Source organism: Haemaphysalis longicornis, unplaced genomic scaffold (genome assembly GCF_048455015.1).
Source record: "Haemaphysalis longicornis isolate Haplotype H1 unplaced genomic scaffold, Haemaphysalis longicornis Haplotype H1 scaffold_13, whole genome shotgun sequence".
Classification (NCBI taxonomy): Eukaryota; Metazoa; Arthropoda; class Arachnida; order Ixodida; family Ixodidae; genus Haemaphysalis; species Haemaphysalis longicornis.
The window spans coordinates 85,462,907-85,483,887 of NW_027526233.1; the positions used below are offsets into that span (position 1 = coordinate 85,462,907).

A 20,981-nucleotide genomic window follows, 5' to 3' on the forward strand; every position below is an offset into this window, starting at 1 on the left:
CATATCTTTCTTGCTTGTACGTTTTAATTGCTGATCCTAATCACGAAAAACAAATCAGACGTACGTATTCTGGAGGCGGCGGTTTGACTTGTAAGCGTTCAAAATATTTGCTTTGTTATGATGTCCAGAAATTTAAAAATGTGCTTCTTTTCTCACTCTGAGCTATATAAGAACAAAAAAATATTGGCGTTTTACGAAGTTCCCTGAAAGAACCTTAAGGTTTGTGCAACAAGCTGTGAAGTGAAGGACTGTAGGTGTAACACTTATAAAAAAAAACGCAAGCGAATTCGCAGGAACAAGCGTTGGAGAAAGATACAATATGGTTAATGAAGTAAAGTGGACGCAGGTTAGGCATGCACTCAGAAACCTGCCTACCGGTGGAGTGCCAGGGTAAACGTTTCACTCCTGACTGCGCGAACTGTATGCAGACGAAAAGCACTGATTTATTGGTGACCATAAATGTGAAAGTTTGGAGGATGAGGACGAATTAGGGTACAGCAAAAAAAAACGCCTTCTTGACTTCGTCTTCCAATGTAAAAAAAGGAGTCTTATTATATGAATAAGAACGACAGGAATTTTTAGTTATTTTTTGAGAGGCGTTTTTGAGAAGATAAAAATAACTTCGCAAAGAACGAGTAAAATAAATGACACATTTGAGAAAAGATTACACGTTGATGCTTAAATATTGTGCAACGTGACAATTTAGAAAGACCTTATTTTCCTAATTTTATTTGCTCCTTCTTAGTGCATTTAATTTGTATTGGTTGTACACTGCGCATACCTATGTTCATCACCCACCTGAAAGAACCTTCGAAACCATTAGCACTGGGGATTAATAAATTAGTCAGTCTATTGCCCCCTCTCTTTTTTTTTGCTAACTTGGTATTAAATGTTATTCATAGGAGGCGTTTTTCGGCATCCTGAATGGCAAATACTTCTCGAAGGGTTCAAATAAAGAATAAAATGCACCTCTAGTGGGCTCAACAATCTAACCATCGATTTATAATATTTATAAAGAAATAAATCCGCAGATAGAGCGTTTTTAACATAAACTTTCGAGACTATAGCGCCTTTGGGAGCAATGAGAGACTGAGTTGCCATTTTCCTCTTACTTGCTAGACCCCTGGGGTTCCATTCAAAGTCTTCGCTACAGGTCAGGAGCAGCAAGAAACGCACAGAGAAAGATTATTACAAACCAAATTTATGATCTGATGGAATTATGTACAATTTTCCGAGAACATATACATATATACTAGCACATTGCGTCGTGTGTATTTCCCGGCAACTGAAGCTGCTTTGGTGTGGCAAGTACGCATAGTCAAATGTTTTTTATTCTACGTCTCTTTTTTGTGAACCATTTCGGTAAAAGAAACCGACCTTTTAAATATTTTCTGGCGATGGCCGAAGGCTTCCACGCCGTTTGCCGAAGGCGCTGCTAGCTCTGGCATGTGCACTCTGTATTCAACATATAAAATAGGGCTTCAGGCGCTACAGAAGATAAGAGCAGTGTTTCGAACTCTTATTCTGTCCCAAGACTCACGTTTAAATAAACTCGGGGTGAACCGACTACTTTACCTCGAAAGAGTCGTACAATATGCGAAAAAATGTTACTGACCTGTATCTCGGTGGAGAATGAACGTCGTTTTTAATGAAGGACTGTATCCTTCCAGGGGTCTCCGGCATACACCAGTGCTACAAAAAAGCATTTCAGCATTGCAATTTCTCGTGGGGAATACAACTTCAATCACCGCCATCTCTCAGTGAGACATTGTTGAACTATTTCCGCATTTGTACACATTTTACATATATTTGGCTTGTAATTTTTAATGAATTTGCAATAATTTGTGTTTATTTTTTTGTATGATGTTGTGACTGCCAACCAGTTTTGCAGGCTTCTGTGTAGTGAACTGAGTTGAAATTGAACTTCCTTTGTACAGATCTCGACGGTTTGTCTAAATAAGTGTTTCGCTAAAGAAACATTACATTCTTCCAGGTGTTTATTTGTGGCATCCGTTGGCTTGGGGTCTCGACGTTTGCTCAAAAATATGTAACACTTTACACAAGGAGGCAAACCTTTTTATTACTTCTTTAAGCAATTCATTCTTCACGTCATTTCGGCGCCACGAGGTTGTAAGCAGGCATACTTTATTCGCCCAAAAAGTGCGAGACTGGCCATAAAGCATCACCTTAGGTACACCGTCAACATAACGTGTGCTTCACACACCGCAAAACGATATCAAGAATATGTTTTCAATGTTTACAGATTCACATGCGGGCACAAATATTGTTTGTAAAACTGTTTCGGTATGAATTATGAACGGAGAACATTACACAAAATATTTGTGACAAAAATGCCAAATATAGAAATAGACTGAACCAAACTGTGATCGCAGTGCAATTGAACGATTCAACTCTTTATTCTTAGAAAGAGTGATGTGAAAAAGAAAGGACATTTTTCGGGTGAAGTGTTACGCTGAGTGTTCGTATTTATACAAGTAGGGTGGTATTTACAGTAGTGTATTTTTCGAATACATTTTAAAGTTGCTGTTTCGGAAGGCACGGCTGAAAAAAGCGACGCCAAAGTAGGGGATCGAGCTACACGCGTGCCACCATCAGCATCCTCTTTTCCCTTCCCTCTTTGAAAATGGTGATCCAACTTAGTAACAGCACGCATAGGGCACTCTTCAGAGCAAATGCATCAAATGCGTTGCTCATCCCGAGTACTGGACGCATCCGAAGCATATCCGCGCTACGGAACCGCCCCATTCGCGCTGGACAAGCCGTACTTCCTGTTTCTCGGGATTACTTAGACAAGCGGGGTGACATCGGCATTAGATCAGAATATTACATTTGTGGGTCGTACGTCGTCTTTCTACTATAATTACTAAATTCAAATCTGGGTATACCATTGTTTTCAATAAGGAACCCATTAGAGCAAAATGAATCACCACCACGATAGCGGTATATTCCGAGAAAATAGGTAATTAGTATATTTTTAATGTGTGTAGCTGTGTCATTGTATAATTACGTTCGCTTGGTTAATGAAAATTCTTCCTGCGGAAACTTGCAGCTTAAACGTTGGCCGCCATCACTACGCTTTCGGTCATACAGTGAACACCTATGGAGCACGTACAAAACGTAGAGAGCTATTTTGAAACGTATGCCCAATCACCACCTCTGCCAAAGTACGTCTACTTGCTCCGTAGTAAACTACGCAGCAGCGTCCCGAAAATCACGCATAGAGACATGTATGTAAGTGACAAAATACCCTGCGGATAACTTGATCTGCCTCGTCACCGCGCAGCTGGAGAATCGGTTGAGTTGCGTTCTGCGAGCTGCCCCCAATGGCATGTACACTTCTGTCTCCTGGTCATCAAGGTGGTCGAGAGTGTATTTACCCTGTAATCTTTGTGACATCTCGCCTCGGCAAACTATTGGAACGTGCAATACACGCCCCAAATCACCGATGACCTTGAACACAAAAACGTTTTCAACGAACATGCTAGGATTAACATGGCATCCTATCAATCAAAGGCGCTCACTTGCAAGTCCACCCCGATCTACACCAGCGCCATACACTTGAACACGAGGCCATTCTGTTAGATATTTATAAACAATCCGAATACGTTGCCCCCCCGCACGGGGCACCTTGAGCAATCTTGGTGACGGTACTGGCGATACCGCGGAGCCCGAGCCCCCAAACATAAGCTGGATCCAACCGTGGCGATGTGTTTATAGGTGGAGGGTTAGAAACCACGAACGGTGGCCGTCGGAGCCCAGGTCAAGCTCCGGCGGATGGGCTTCCTGTCTGTTCACTAGGCAAGGAGCTCCGGGACCTTTTTGAGTACCAGGGTAAGGTCAAAGGAGAAAGTACCCCCGTCTCCCTGCTTTTATACTATGCTATATGGCATTTTCAAATACCCCCCCAAACGTGATCGGCCCCCGAAAAGGGGCCGCACCGAAGTGAATTTCCCACCGCTACCTACCATAGAATTATTCAGACCTGACAATTTTCCCCGGTTTTTGATCATGGAATCTGCAGAAAAATCTGAACCTCTTATATCAAAGTCAGTCTTCCTCATTGCTAAGTTTCTTGAAAACATTCTGGGCAAGAACTACAAAGCAAAAAAGCTAACCAGTGGTGAAATCCTTGTGGAAATACAGAATCAACAACAGTCTAAAATTCTCCTCGAACAGAGCATGATCGGTGACTTGCAAATTAAGGTAACTCCTCACCGCAGTCTAAACACAAGCCAAGGTGTAATCTCTCAGTTTGACCTAAAGGACGAAAAAGACTCCGACTTGCTGGAGGGCCTGCGTGAGCAAGGCGTTACTGCAGTCAGACGAATCACCATCCGTAGAAACAACCAGGAAATAAAAACAAAGCATGTAATTCTCACTTTCGACCGTTGCAACCTCCCTCAATACGTAAATGCCGGCTTCATTCGTTGTGAAGTTCGTCCCTATGTTTCCAATCCGCGTCGGTGCTACAAGTGCCAGCGCTATGGGCACGGCACTTTACAGTGTCGGGGGAAACTGACATGTGCCAAATGTTCTGATCACGACCACCCTACAGACAATTGTAAAGCCAGTAGCAGGAAATGCCCAAATTGTGAAGGACCCCATGCAGCGTACTCGCGTACCTGTGAAAGGTTCAAACTGGAGAAACGCATCATTAACTTGAAGGTAACCGAAAACAACTCGTGTTCGGAAGCACGCAAAAGGTTTGCCTGCTTTGCTACTCCAAGGTACGCCGACGCAGCTCGCCGGGGGGCAGAGCGGCGTCTCGTCTCGGTGGCGACCCAGTTCAGTGAGTCTGATCTGGTCCCACCCCAGCCCCCCACTGGGTTGTCTCCGACAGCCCAACCCGTCACCACAGTGCTTGTTCAGTCACCAGCCGCTGTGGTGGCAACTGAGTCAGTTGGGGGCGCTGCTCCTTCCGCCATTTCTTCTCGGCCTGTCCAAAGCTCAAGTGAGGGTACGGATATGGAGGTGGAGATGGGGGACCGCGCAGCAGCTCCCGCCCCTGCCGCACCGCCTGTGGCACTTCTGGCAGTGCCGATGCCATCGGTGGTGGCGGTTGCAGAAAAGAGCACCCACAAGGGTGTCACGTCCAAGGAGCCCAATCCGTTGGGCACTCCGAGGACGTCGGACGAAGACATGGACGTTGGACCCTATCTGTCTGCAGTGCAGCGGAAGGAACGGGCACCATTGTCCAAACCATCCGATAAGCCCAAAAAACCAAGAGTCACAGCCCCGAAAGACAATACACAAACACTCATTCTCACACATTTCCAGTCGCTTTTGCAAATAATGGGAAGGGAAAATATTATACAATGGAACTGTAGATGCCTCATCAAAAATCTTGACGATATATATCAGATACTGCACACCAAGCAGCCAAGTATAATGTGCCTGCAGGAAACTCATCTGAGCAGCAAAAAGGCAAACTTCCTGAATAATTATATGGTATTTAGAAAAGACAGAGATGGATGCACACACTCCTCAGGAGGTGTGGCTATTGTTGCCCGAAAATGCATTGCATGTAATACCATCTCCTTAAACACTGTCCTTGAAGCTGTTGCGATCCGTTCAATAATATTTAATAGATTAATGACAGTGTGCTCCCTTTACATACCGCCTGACTTCCAGCTCTCGAGCTCGGATTTCGAAGGGCTGGTAGATCAGTTGCCCGAACCTTACATCTTGATAGGCGACCTGAATGCACATAATTCTCTTTGGGGCTCTTCCCGCACCGATGCCCGGGGTCGCCTCATTGAGAAATTCTTAACATCGTCGGGAGCATGCCTTTTCAACAAGAAACAGCCAACATAATATAATATAGGACACAACACCTACTCACACCTTCACCTGGCTATAGGATCGGCAGTACTTCTTCCGTTTCTTGAATGGAGCGTGGACACGAATTCATACGGTAGTGACCACTTCCCTACTTCATTAACATACATTGACAAAGGCCCTACCTGTTCAACTTCCCATAATAGGTTCAATGAAGCAAAAGCAAACTGGAATACATTTACAGAAATCTCCAAACTACACTACACATCTATAACACACCTACACGTGCATGAAGCCGCCCAACTCCTCACGCACACATCCTCGACGCCGCCGAAAAGTCTATTCCCCACGCCTCTGGTGCCCCGCGCAACCAGAGGAGGCCGTGGTGGAATGAGGACTGCAGGTGGGCGCGAGAGGCCCAGAACAAGGCGTGGGGTATCCTGCGCCGGTACCCCACGTCGGGAAACCTTTTATTGTTCAAAAGGGCTAAGGCGATGGGAAAACGTGTGCGCCGTGAGGCAAAACGAGAGAGTTGGCGCTCATTCGTAACATCCATAAACTCTTACACTGACTCTCGCAAAGTTTGGACACGAATACGCAAACTAAAAGGACAACAGACACACAGCCTGCCCCTGGTTAGTACAACAGGGGATACACTGGAAGACCAGGCTAACACACTCGCACAACACTTTCAACACGTGTCCAGTTCAGCACACTACACTAGCACTTTCATGAAACACAAACTATTGGCTGAAAAGAAGTCTTTACTTGATAATGATAAGTCAACCTCCTCTTATAACTCGGAGTTTTCACTTCATGAGCTGAGAGCCGCTCTGAGCACCTGTAAACCCTCAGCTCCAGGCCCAGACAACATCACATATACAATGCTACAGCACCTACACTCAGACACTCTTCTAACACTCCTCCACCTATATAACAAGATTTGGCTTTCGGGGCACATTCCAAACTCTTGGAGGGAGGCTATAGTTGTAGCTTTCCTGAAAGAGGGGAAGGATCCTTCCTTTCCCTCTAGCTATCGACCCATTGCCCTGACGAGCTGCCTTTGCAAGCTTTTCGAGAAGATGATTAACCGAAGGCTTGTGTACTTCCTGGAGTACAATGGACTTCTCGAGAGCTGCCAGGCAGGTTTCAGGGCAGGGCGATCTACACATGATCAACTCGTTGCCTTAGAATCCTACATAAAAGATGCATTTATTCATAAACAGTATTGTATGACAGTATTTTTCGATATTGAAAAAGCGTATGATACTGCATGGCGCTATGGAATTCTTAGCGACCTTAAGTCTTTTGGTTTGTAAGGCAACATGTTAAATATTCTTGCAAGCTACATGTCGGAGAGAACTTTTCGTGTGAGAGTGGGCAATAGATATTCCCGAGTTCACGTCCAGGAAAACGGTGTGCCTCAAGGGGTGTTTTGAGCTGCACGCTGTTTATTATAAAAATGTACACTCTGGGGAAAGGATTGCCACCAAGCATTTCTTACTCGCTATATGTAGACGACGTTCAAATCTCCTTCAAATCATGTATTCTGTCTGTTTGCGAGAGGCAAGTCCAGCTTCGTGTCAACAAACTCGCTGACTGGGCAGACAGGAATGGATTTAGGCTTAATCCAGAGAAGTGTACCTGTGTTGTATTTTCAAGGAGGCGGGGAATCCATGCTGATCCTAATATTAAGCTTAAAGGTGTCTCAATCCCTCTCAAAAAAGAACACAAATTTTTAGGCGTGGTGCTGGATAAAAAATATGACATTTACTCCTCATATAAAACACCTGAAACTGAAGAGCCTCAAAACCATGAATATTCTGAAGGTTCTTTCGCATTGCTCCTACGGAGCGGACAAACAAATACTCCTCCGCGTATTTACCAGCCTTATTGGCTCACGGTTGGACTACGGGAGTGTCGTCTATGGGTCCGCATGTAAAACGGCTCTGAAAATGTTGGATCCAGTGCTGCACTTGGGTCTCCGTCTTGCATGTGGAGCGTTCCTGACGAGTCCCATTGAAAGCCTGTATGCAGAGTGTGATAGGTGGAGCCTTGAACACCAGCGTTCGTATACTTCACTGCTGTATGCTATTAAGACGACTTCTGTAAAAAACCACCCATGTAGTTTTATCATAACCAACACCTCATCCGATCCGTTGTTCGCAGCACGGCCATCGATACCCGCTCCTTTCTCTATCCGAGTGAGAGCCCCCGCTGAGGAACGAGGGATTTCATTTGAGGATAGCATGAAGTGTTCTATTGCTGACCTCATTTCGCCTTGGGAGAGGTCAGCAATTTCGTGTGATATTTCTTTTAAACATATCAACAAACGAAATGCGCCTAGAGAACTTATACTACAGCACTTTCTACAGTTACAACACAAATACCCCCACACCACTTTCTACACCGATGCTTCGAAGTCTTCTTCAGCCGTCGCATGCGCTGTACACGGCCCAAACTTTACCAGTACGAAGACGTTACACAGAAATAGCAGCATTTTTACGGCCAAAGCATATGGTATCTTATTAGCTGTACAACACATTACACAAATTAGAACAGAACACTCCATTATCTTTACAGACTCTCTAAGTGTGGTAACAGCCTTACATTGCTTCAGACCTACAAAAAACATTGTCCTCCAGCATCTAATTAAAGCTTTAACCTTTGTTCATCACTCGAAACTGAAAATAATTGTTTGCTGGGTTCCAGATCACAGTGGCATTCTGGGGAACGAAATTGCTGACCAGAGTGCCGCTGTAGCTGCTCTCCGCAGTAGCATAGATGTACCATGTGTTCCCTACCTCGACCTGAAGCCACTGGTACGGACAGCCTTTCGCAAATCTTGGCAGGAAACATGGGACACACAAACAGAGAACAAACTCTACACTATAAAGCCACACTTAGGTAGATACATAACAGACAAACAAGACAGACACAAGGAAGTAGCCTTAGCCAGGCTACGGATAGGCCACACTTATGTAACACATTCACACTTGCTCACTGGGTCTCCGAGACCTATGTGCAGCAGGTGTGGAGAGGGCCTATCCGTAGTTCACATACTAATCACATGCAAGGCACTCCACACCATACGACGCAAACACTTTCCAGAAATCTACAGACAACAAATCCCACTCCACCCATCGCACTTCTTAGGCGATGAACCAATGTTTACTGTCAAACGAGTTTTTAATTATCTATCAGAAGTTAAATTTCTGAATCTCATATCGTGTCATGCATAATCACAACCTGGCCCTCTACACCAGCCATCCTCATTGTCTTTATTTGCTTTTACTTCTGGTGCTATTCACTTTTAGTATGACTTTAATCTGTGGTAGCTAACCATTTTTTTTGGCGCTCTTTACCCCAGTTGGCCTTGCGCCATTAAAATGCGACCATCAATCAATCGAATACGTTGCCCACACCGCCATGCTATGGCTATTCCCTTCACTCAGCCTCTGGCCCAAGCACCTGAGCCAATAGACGGAACTTCCTGGGCCCCTGTGACCATACATCTCGGCATACCCTTCATACATGCCATGGGGCTCTGCTATCAGCTATTGTTTTTAACACTGCGTGTATTGACCTAGACAGTCTCCCAAAATTTTTTAACTTCTGCAGCACTCTCTTTTAAGCGAGATCAGTGCCTCTGTTTATTCAGAGAGTAATGCACACGTTCAGAAACCTTTTCCAAAGTGTCTGTCAATCACCCTCAAATATTACCTACCCCTCACGCCCATGATTTTTCCAAACAAGTAAACCCCACAAAAGAGTGCCCCTGCACATAGCCTTGTTCTGTTCGCACGCAACCGCACGCCCAATGCCAACCATCTCAGTATGCAGGGAGCTAATTCATATCCCCTCGCTTTCATCACATTACACTCAATCACATCAAACAATACACAGCACAATCATGTTACCCAATGCTGGGACTTACTGCATACCTCTTACCCAAAGCTTCTGATTCCACCGATTAACCGGCCACCTCCCTTTCGAACCCTCAGAGAGACCCAGCACACAAAACTAATTGCAGTAGTACGGAACTCGTACGCATTTGGTTGATTTTACCTCGCCAAGCTTCCACCGCGAACCTTAAAGGAGCCATGAAGAGAAAATACAACTTTGTTTAATTTGAATGAACTAGGATTCAGTATCTCACACAGCTCCATTACAGCCACAAAATATGTTTTTTGAACAAAAAAGCAAGAAGTATTTAAAATCTTTCAAATTTTGCGCCACAGTGACGTGTTATGAGCAAGAATGACGTCATACGGGCCAACAATAAAACATAATTTTCAGTTCGTTAACTGCACGTTAGCATTCAAGTGATGCAGTCAAATGGAACTAGAGGCCCCATTACAGACTCCCAGTCATGTGTCGTCGCGACAGGTCAGTTAGGCGGCCGCTAATCGCACAAACAAGGTTCCGTGACGTCATAGAAAAATTGCGGGAAATTGGCTAGGGGGGTCGCGACTGCTTCACACGTTTTCTTTAATATCTCCGTTATTTGCTTGAATATTGCGATGATATTGGTATCATTGTTACCGGGACTAAACCGTCGTTTTAATAAACCTAACTTGTGTTTTGTCTTCATGGTTCCTTTAAAGCAATTTGACACGGCAATACCGAACTCATATAAGTGCGTCGCCAGTGGCAGACCCTCCCCCTCTCCCGTACCTCCACAGGCCACCATTACCTAGCCTTCATCAACATCAATCCCATTCATACGCCACACCCAAGCACTGCCTCCAGCTTAATACATAAAAAAACCCATCCTCTTCAGTTGGACCCTTTCCAATATCCACACCACCACATGGCACCCGACAAACACCACAGCACCTCCACCCACCCTGCCATCCATGTCTACGCATTCAAATACCTAAACATCGTTACCCAAGAAACGTGTCTCTTCACCACTCCTAAACGCTGGGAGAGGAAGCCGGAGTTGCTCCTTGAAATAGTTCAACACCCCCAAAACCACCGCAGTACCTTCCGACTCCGAACACGCCCAATCCAACTACCTTAAGGGTAGTTTCTCCCCACGACCTGTACATATCTTCCTCTAGCATCTTCTTCAGGACCCTGTAGGGATACACGAAACTTCGGCCCACAGTGGCTTAGGGGACGATGAGACAGCACATTTACATTTGCAAGAACTTACTAGCCAGCCTTCTCATTTTTTTTCTCTTAACCAGCGCGACCCCACCGTACTATACAAATACACCAACATTACACACTACATATACCGATATTACTTTAAACTCTAGTTGGGGCAGAATTGTTACATTAGAAAAGTTACGAGAGGCATGGGGCCGAATGGTGATACCGTTGTTGCTACATCAAACGTAATATAGATATCCACCGCCAGATGTGGCGGTGCATACAACGCAGAATTACTTTGCTTCCCGAGATGTTACGTGATTGACTTGCAAAGGCAATCATCAGGCTTATCGTTACTGGTTCCCATTATGGGCGCTTTGAGTGAATAAGGAATGCCTTTGTATGGTGGTGTTTCCGCAATTCATGTCACGCTTCCATGTCACTTGTCACGCAATAAATGTCCGCGGCGCATGTCCTTTGCGAATATTCATTTTGCCGCTGACAATTTGCTTGATGTAGCATAAAGAAAAACCGTAAAGCGCTTGCCCTACCGACCAGCTCTTCACTACGTACAAAATAAAGTATATCACAGTCGTTTCCCAACGCTTCAAAATACTCTATCCAAAGTATACAGCATGTTTACAGGACACAAGTTTCAAAATTTTGCGTTTTTATTTATAGCGGCGGCTTTGTGCGCCAGACAACTAAATAATTTTGTTAGGCACAATGTGGAACTTTATACCTATAAACTTAAATTGTTAACTATGCTGCCCGGAAACCTTTGCTTATTATTTGAGCCTTGCAGTCGTGGCTTGGACCCCGACGTTAACACACATGTCTTAACTGTTTGTAGGAGTCTTAACTGCAACCACAAGGGATATGGACGACCACACAGCGATCGTAGTTATCAGAATTCTGAAAGCCGGGTATCATTGTCGAGCTTCACCCTAGTCAATAATCCGCTGTAGAAGGAATGCGAAGGCAAGTGGTGTAAAGTTGCAAAAATCTCTAAACAAAACCTCGAAACTACTTCATAAAAAACCGATATGAATAACGGCTGCCATTTTTTATTCCCTGGGTTTCACTGCTTAGATAAAGAGTGCCGGAATGTTTATCTCTTGAGCAATGGTAGTTGAATGGGCTCGTAGATCAAAGTTCCTGACAACTTCACCGGAACTTAGTGTAATACAATGTTTAAAAATGTAACGGTGCTCATAAAAATACATATCAGCTTAACGACAAACGGTCCAGGGTTCCTCGTTTTGACTTCAGCACCGGAGGCTCGGCTAAGTGAACTTCAGAGCCCTGCGTATTCAACGGGCACGTGTTCTGATTATTGTGCCGTGGCATCCAGGTTTCTTTTGAGGTAACATCAGCGCGGCATTCTATATACAAACTCTTGCTCTAGCACTGGCAAAGCGCGGAGGTAGCGCTCTGGCAGATCCCGCGGCTTCCTCTCCGCAGCCCAGGTTAATAATCCCTCCAATGTGATATCGAGTTTATATTTACCATTCAAAAAGAGCGAAGTCGGTTCGCTGTAAAAATATTACAACTGCGACAGTCAAACAAACACCTACGTTTATTACAGTGGAGAAATAAAACGCTACGCCTAAAACGGAGAAAAACACCTCAATATAAACCGCAGGCCACCCCTGTCACTGCTGTGCAAAAGCTCCTTTCATTGACCTGTAATCGCTATTATCCTGAACTCCTCAATCCCATTTTTGGGACCGAATTTTTCAATTTGTTCCTTCCATCATGCTGTCGTGCTTCCTCTCTTCTACATCCCTCATTGAACCCCAATAGTGGTATATTTGTTGCCCAACGACACTCATTCCCTCTCTCTATATTGGCATTGCAAGTCTGATTTTTCTTCGTTTTGTCTGCGATTTTTCTCTACTCTTGTTTGGACTCTTATTCAGGAAGCTTTGTCCTCCTCCTTAAAATTGCTCATATAATTGTTATTTTAATGGACTTCCGAGCAGAGTAAGTTTGCCTTCAAGTTATCTGGTGAGGGTTCAAGGTTCTTCTTCATATATCATCACTTCTTATATAATCTCTTTTTAAGTGATACGGGCAGCTTACATAGTATTATTTCGGAGTGTTTGCAAAGTTCACTTGCGCCCGTATCTATTCTGCGTCAGGAGTCTTTCTCGTACTTGGGGTCACCACAGACGACCAGGCTTAGGTAGTTACAATCTTCTACGGGTTCTACGGTTTCAGTACATATGCTAAGCAGGCCACCTTTCACATGTTTCCCATATTACACCAGATTTATAAAGCTCAATGTTAGCGCAACAGTATTGATTTGTGAATTTTGTTTCTGAAGAATACTTTGCTGATGCTTTACACAATCGCTTAGAAAGACTACGTTGTCTTAAAACCTCTACTGGCTCAAGTATTCTCCGTTTATTCATAATCCTGTTATTTCCCACCCACGCGTCTTGCGTATGCTAACAGACAAGCTGTAAACAGGTTTGGTGAGAAGGTATCTCCCAGCATGGCTTCGCGTTGCTTCAGCCCGTTTACAGGTCTTCAGTGTGTGGACCATTTGCCTGGATGTTCAACAGGCTAACCCATATTAATGCGAACACGTTGGGAAGGAACTTTTGGACACAAATAGCAGTCTCCCCCGAGGACAATTTGCCCAGAGTAGCGTAGTCTGGGCAGATTGCCATTAATGACCAAAAAAACTAACGGCCGTTAGTCCCAAGCAGCTGTTGAGACCCCAAATCCAAAGGCGTTAGACCAGCGAGAGATTGGGATTAGAATTCCGGGACCGGAATGGCTGTAACAGTCAAACCCGACTATTACGAACCCGGTTACAGCGAATTATGCTATACATCGAAGAAAAATAAATCATCTACGGAAATACACGCCAAACATATTCCTTATATCGAAGTTCACATATGATATATCGAACTCGGCGTGCCTAGAATGGCCACCAAAACGCATGGTCTCTGACCGGCGATTGAGATGTTGATTGGCCGCGAACAATGAGCAAAGGCCCCTACTGCGACATTGCGCCTCGTATGGAGTGACATGACGCCAGACACTTTCCGGAACTGTTTCCGACGCGCGGAACGCACGAGGAAACCCGCCCAGTCACTGAGTCCAGACCAAGACGGCAGCTCGCCTACCTTCCTGATGCTTGTCGGAAGGACTGTCTTTCGAAGATTTCCTGAGTGTCGACGACGACGTTGCCGTCACTGCAAGCCCCTCAGACGCGGATACCGTCAGCAGCACCGTCGTAATAATGATGAACAGCACCGAGGAGGCAGAGAATGTCGCGAGTGGAAGCCGTCCAAGGCTGAATGAAGTGCTTTCGGCAGCCGATGTCCTCCGCCAATATTTCTCGATATTGAAGGACACGGACTCGAACTGGTGCAAACAATGTCGCGTGTAAAAAATGCTGTGCTGGTGGACGCGGCTTAAACCAAAGGGAAAACTAAAATCACCGCTTTTTTTGGAAGTAGGCAGGCAAGGCGTTAAGGTGCAAAGTAGCTTTATTATTTGCAATAAATCGATTGTTTCGTGTATGGTAATGATATACTTTATTTCGTTCGTTTCTGCGGTGCGGGGATGGCAGGGGGATTACCACGTATTGCGAACTCGTAACAAGAAACTTGTTATAGTCGGGCTCGGCTATATCGAACTACTGGATAGATCGAACTAATCATGGCGCATATTGCACTTCGCTATAAACGCGTTTGACTGTATATGGGTCTTCAACACGGCAACAGTGTACACCGGGACCTTTCCTATCAAGGGAAAGCTCAGATGCACTACTATAGGAGCTCTCGATCAGTGAGTGGGATATTAGAGGTCTGGATTAAGTTGGAAGAAGAGGGAAAAGCACAAGGAAAGCGTCGCAGCGGTAATGATCAAGTTAAACAAGGAATACAGGTTAAAGGTAGTACAGGCCTGCGTGCCAACTTGCGAAGATGTTGAAACCGCTGGTGGTTTCTACGAAGACGTCGAATGAGCAATAAAGAAGTGAACAACACAGTTCAAAATTGGGAGGAGACACGCTAATGCAAAAGTATGTAAGTTGGGAATGGGAGAGAGAAAACTTTCGGAACGTCGGTGTTTTTATCTCTACTGGATATGTAGTGCCGCAATACCACAGTAAACTTTCCGTGCTTATTTGTCGTGAACATCTGCAGCCAGCAAAATGTTCCTCTTAAAGGAACCAGGGAATACGTTTGTAGTGAAGGGCAAGTGCAGTGTGGTGGCCAATCCGCCGAGCCAATGGTGTAGCGCTTGCCAAAGCAACGGCCCTGCAGGAAAGAAGAAGGACAAGAAGGAAGGAGCAGCTTGGAAGCAGTCGGCGAAAACGACAGCAGGACGGCGCCCTCGCGGTGTATTCCCGAGGTCCGTCCCCGCCGCTTCCTTCCAAGATTCTGTCTATCGCTGTGTAGGCCGACGACAGCCCTGGACGCCGCTGGGAGAAGCCAGTACGGTGTCCGGACCACGAGTGAGCGGTGTGCCGGTGAAGCGAAGCGCGGGCAGTAAGACCTCGTTTCGGGCGTAAGCTATCTCCTGCCGCCTCTAGTCATCGGCACCGCCACGTTCTTCACCGTAGAACATAACTACAATCAAACCCTATTATAACGAACCCTGATAGAGCGAATTATACTATATATCGAACATAAAAAAGATCAGTTACGAAAATGCATATGAAACATATTCCTTATATCGAAGTTCACATCTGATATGTCGAACTCGGCGCGCCTAGAAGTGCCGCCAAAATGCATGGTCTCGGAACGGTGATTGAGATGTTGATTGTCTGCGATGGAGATGTTGAGCCTCCCATAGAGCGATGTGAGTCCCGGCACTTTCAGTAACTGTTTCCGACGAGCCTGTCACATGATTAAACCCTTGCAGTCAGCTAGTCCGTACCAATATGGAAGCGTTGATGAAATCTGAGAAGAGCTCGCCAACTTTCCCGATGTTGTGCTGAACGGAGTGCCCTTCGAGGATTGCCTGAATGTCAACAATGACGTTGTTTTCACTGTGAGCCCTTTGGACGCCGACACCGTCACCGATGTCACAGTGGCTGCTCACGCTGCTGGAAGTATCGAAGAGGCGGAGGATGTCGCGGGTGGAAGCCGTCCGATGCTTAATGAAGCGCTTTCGGCAGTCAATATGCTCCACTATAATTGCTTCGATATTCAAGGAAACGGATGGCAACCGATACAAAAGATGTCTTATGTATGCTGCGCTAGTAGACGCCGCCACAACGAAATTGAAAACAAGAATCACTGCTTTTTGGGAAAGTAGGTAGCTACAGCGGAAATTGGCTTTATTACTTGAAATAAATATATAGTTTTGTGTGTGGTAATGGCATACTTTATTATGTTCGTTTCTGCATGCGGGGATGACAAGATGAGGGGGGAGGGTTCCGCTTAATGCAAACACGTAACAAAAACACGTTTTAGGCGGGTTCGGCTATTTTGAACTTTTGGATATATCAAACTACTCGTCATAAATATTGAAGTTCGCTATAACCGGGTTTGACGGTATAGAGGCTAGAAGGTTTTCCTAGTGTCAGGAGCGGGCGTCTCTTGCCCCGGCGCCGATGAAAGCTGTTTGGATGAGTGGAACGGCGGCGGGGTGGTGGCGCTTGGTGTCGGTGGCGCGCTGTCTGTGGCCGCTGGAACAGCAGTCGAGGGCGCGTAAACGTCTACCTTCTTTCGGTGTGGTTAGCACGTGCGTTGTTCCTGTGCTCCTTGTTTCTTCCGTGTGTGCGAAGACACGATGTAAGGCAAAGTTTTGAACCGTTGTGCGCCACAATGCCATCTAAAAAGGCAAGAACGAGTTTCGTGGCGCTTTGTAAAGGTGGGTGGAAGTCGTCAACACAAAGGGTATCGTTGTTTTGTGCTCCAACCGACCCTTCTCGCTTGAAGGAATGGGCAAGAAATATCAAGCGGGAGGACAAAGTTCTGGATGACACCTGTGTTGTCTGTTCGCGACACTTCGATGAACTATTTATCCGGAAAACGTTTACGCACGTAATCAATGGGGAAACTGTGCAACTTGGTCGTGAACGTCCAGCGCTTAAGGAGGGCGCCGTTCCTACAATATTCCCTGATGCTCCCTCGTATTTCACGAACAAGTTGCCGAAAAAAGGAAAGCTAGAGACTTAGGTAACACTGAAGGCGCACCGACGAAACGAAGTGCTTCCAACACCGATTTTGCTGTAGTCGTCGAGATGGATGTCTACCTGAATGAATCGCCGCAGCCACCCAAGCTGCTTGGAGACATCATTTTGCCGTCCCCATTGTGCAGCAAGGTTGTCTTGCCAAGTGAGCCTACAGCCGTGTGTTTCCCCTGGCACACGAGCTCAGAACCGGGCGACTTGCGTGTTATGAAACACTTAACGATTTCAGCGTGTACAGAAGCCACTGCGGCGAAAGAAAACTCATTTCTTTGAACCGTGTTCTGCCGCGCCATTAAGACAGATGAGCGGCTCGCAAATAACGAGTGTGCCGCTGCCAAGGCGCTGAAGAAGGCCGACAGACTGAAACTTTGCCCAGGGTGTGGCATTGAGCCAGTAGTAATTGGCCAGTGCATGAAGTTTGGTGCAGCCCACTTCGCAAAGAATTGCCAGGTGACCAGCCCCGACGGGAAACCCTGTTTGTCCTGTAAATACAATAGGAATATTGTGCAGAATTAAATGTACAGGCTGAAGAAGAAACGCAGCACAAGCATCAAACAGCGGTTGGCGAGAAAGTCGCTAGAGTTGTTCCGAACGAAAAGAAAGCTGACAGAGGCACGCAGAAGCCTGGAAGACATTAGGAGAATGGACCAGAATATCGCCAAGATCGACGGTCTGTGTCCCAAACAACGCTTGGCTGTGACAACATGTTTGTGGAAAACAAAAGCGCTCAAAAAACAGGGACGAAGGAAGACGTAGACAGCAGCACGGCGCTTACGTAGACAGCACGTAAGCGCCGTGCTGTCTACGTCTTCCTTCGTCCCGGTTTTGGGAGCGCTTTTGTTTTCCACCAAGATGAACACATACCAACTAGCCCAACTTTCCGTTCTTATGTGAAAACGTGCTTTGATGCTGCCTCCAGAAAGTCGACCAGGGGCACGGTGTACGACCAGCTCTAGGTTTTGGAGTGTATACTAATGCACATGCAGAGCCCCAACCTTCATGAGTACGTGAGGAGGCATGAGATACTGGCTCTGCCTAGGAAGTCCCGTTGAGACTGACATATGGCCGACTTTAGGAGTTCATTTGATTTTAATGCCAGGGTTTTCGAGACACTGCACAAGAAGACTGAAGTCATGGGTGCACACAGCTGCCGTGGTGGTCTTGTGTTCGATGAACTCAAACTCTCACAGAACATGAGTGTCAAGACCTCTGGAGAATTGAGCGGCCTTGTGGACCTTGACCCATTTACTGAAAGCAACGAGACTACAGTGAGTGACCACGGCCTTGCCATCATGTGTCAGCCTTTCAAGGGTAAGTTCTGTGTAGAGCTCGGGGTGATAGTATATCCTTTTATTGTTTGAATATTTTATAATTTGGAATTAAATTGTACTGCACAAGCAATTCTATTCGCAAATTTGTACTTAACAAAGCCTATTTATTTCATTTTCTAGGGAACTGGACCGAGATCCTACGGGTTTTCGCTTCGAAGGAAACGTGAATGCGAACACTCTTTCGAAAAGTCTTCTGGACGCCACAATTCTGGCTGAGAAGTGTGGCCTTGTCGTCGACTACTGGACCAGTCATGGGGCTCCTTGGTATCGAAGTTTATGGAAACTGTTTGTGATCAAAGGTAGGCCAATTTGGATTACGAATGCGCGTGAACGTAGCTTTTCAGTTGTTCAGTAAGGAAGTCCTAAAGGGCTTTTTCCTATAATGAACACTTCAAAAAACATTCCGAGCAGTCCAACCTACAGAAGAGCTTGTAAAGCTCAAGGAAAAGGTAATTTTTGTCATGTCTTCTTGAACACAACCGAAGGGCCTCCAACCAAACTCACCGAGTGCGCAGTTTCTTGGCGATTTTATTGAATTTCTGGCCAAGTGGGAATAACCCGCTGCTGAACATGGTGGCGGGTTCTTGAGGCAAAGGAACTGCCCGTGGGCTGCGTATTACTTTGAAAAGCACGCTGTCCCTTCTTTGCTACTTGAGTAGCTCTATTGGCTTTAAATGTTTCTTAACGGCTAATTTAAGCTAAGACAAAATGGAAAATGTCTTCGGGATTGTAAGGCAGTCTTTAGGATCCAATGACTATCCATCACAGGAGCTGTTCTTGATAATAATCAACAGTGTCTCATTCTACAGCCTAGCACGGTCCCTTAAGAATAGGAACTCTCCCGAAAAAGTTGTCACGGCACTTTTGGGGCCATCTGACCTTGGTAGAGAGAAGCCAGCCCACATATAAGTGGTAATTGACGAGATTTTCGATGATAGCAACTTGGGACGTGCAGAATATGTGCTGCGAACACAAGGGCTGCTGGATCACAAAAGGTGCATTGAAAAGCACAGTGACAGCCACCATGTATTTTAAATAGCGGGCTATGTTGTGAGAAAATCTCTCAAAAGGTCTTCGTGCATTGAATGCGCTTATTTTCTTTGTATTTTGCCTGTGCAAGCAGAGTGCAATGAGAATGCTCGTTTCACACGTGAATTTAGTCATTCTGGGTTAATTTAGCCTTCCAAGCCGGTCGAGGAGCTCGTTAAGAATCTTGGAAACACCTTTACTGGTTTCTTCAGCAGAAATGAGCTTCATGCAGGAAGCCTGGTGGAATTTTTGCAGTTTTTGCACGGGGCTCACCTGAAAGAAGTGTGGTGGAACGAACACGGAAGGAATGTTACGAGGAACCTAATTAAGGTCTATGCCCTGACCCGATTGCACTTTTTTGCAAAAGCAAAAAACATGAACAGGAGCGCTCAGAGGCAAAAAATTCCCAGCATTTCCCCGAGGGGAAGAATGTGAAAGTGCGAATGCACGAGTTGAATTTGCGCGGTTCGGTAATGTTCGCGAAAGAGAGACCACACACACACACACAACTACAAAGAAAGAAAGATGCATTTATTCACAGACACCTATTTGTGTTGTCGTTGTACTTGATTGCTCGAGCGGATCTGAGCTTTGAAATTTCGTGTCAGTACTCCTTTAAGCGGGTGCATTAGCCCTTCTCACGCCCGATTCCTGGCGAATCCCCCACGTGGGTATGTGCCATGTCAGCGGCCAGGCAGCGCGCACCCATCTCCCCCCGTTGCTAGGGAAGACGAGGAAGACGAGGTGCGCGCGCACCCGCAGCTGTCGCTGTGCGGACGGCGGCGGACGATTCAGGCTCGCTAAAGAAGTGCATTCGCACTTAAAACAAAAACTTCTGAAAGTGAGGCGATGCCAATGAAAACGTCTGCAGTTCAGAAAGGTGACCTAGCCTTGTACACGCACCGTCATGCATACTGTATTGGAGTGTAAAAGCTCTGTGCTCGTATGCGTTTTTTTGTTTTTCTACGGAAATGTGACTGGTTGTTAAATTAGGTTTTTACTCCTTGCTTCGCTCCAATAGATGGGAATATGTGCTGAATTTTCAAAAAGTGTGATTTTTGAAGTTTGAATTTTTTACGCTGCAATAAATGCTCAATGACAATCTTCAATTCTGTTAAGTTTCGGGTTGTTGGGTGGTAGTTTTCGTATTGGAAACTTCAAGCTGTATTTCATAACTCGTGGCTGCTGCAATGTTGCTAATAGTACTAATATTTTAATTACTACTCGTGGTGGCTGGAACCACGCGAACAGGGGCCATAAAGGCAAAAGTTCTCTTGCCACTCGCTGCAGTGGCTTGGTGCATGGCTAAAGCGTTGTGCTGCTGAGCTCAAGGACGCGGGTTTAATTTCTGGTCGCAGCGGCCGCTTTTCTGAGGGAGACTCCCCGTTTGTTCGAGACTTCGGCGCGTGGTAGAGATCCCCAGGTGGTCAAAATTAATCGGGAGCGCCCCACTACGGCGTAGTTTAGGCGCGTTAATAAAGAGTTTTAGTACAGCGTTTGTTGCCTTTGCGCACGCTAAACGCTACATTTTTGCGTCCCGCTAAGTAAACACCAGGAGC

At 45.8% G+C, this 20,981-nt stretch overlaps 2 pseudogenes; both read left to right on the forward strand.

Annotated features, from left to right (window-relative positions):
- Positions 1-16,694: 16,694 nt before the first annotated feature.
- On the forward strand, positions 16,695-18,688 carry LOC144163928 (uncharacterized; annotated as a pseudogene).
- Positions 18,689-18,713: 25 nt separating this feature from the next.
- Positions 18,714-20,281, forward strand: LOC144164128 (uncharacterized; annotated as a pseudogene).
- The last annotated feature ends 700 nt before the right edge of the window (positions 20,282-20,981 follow it).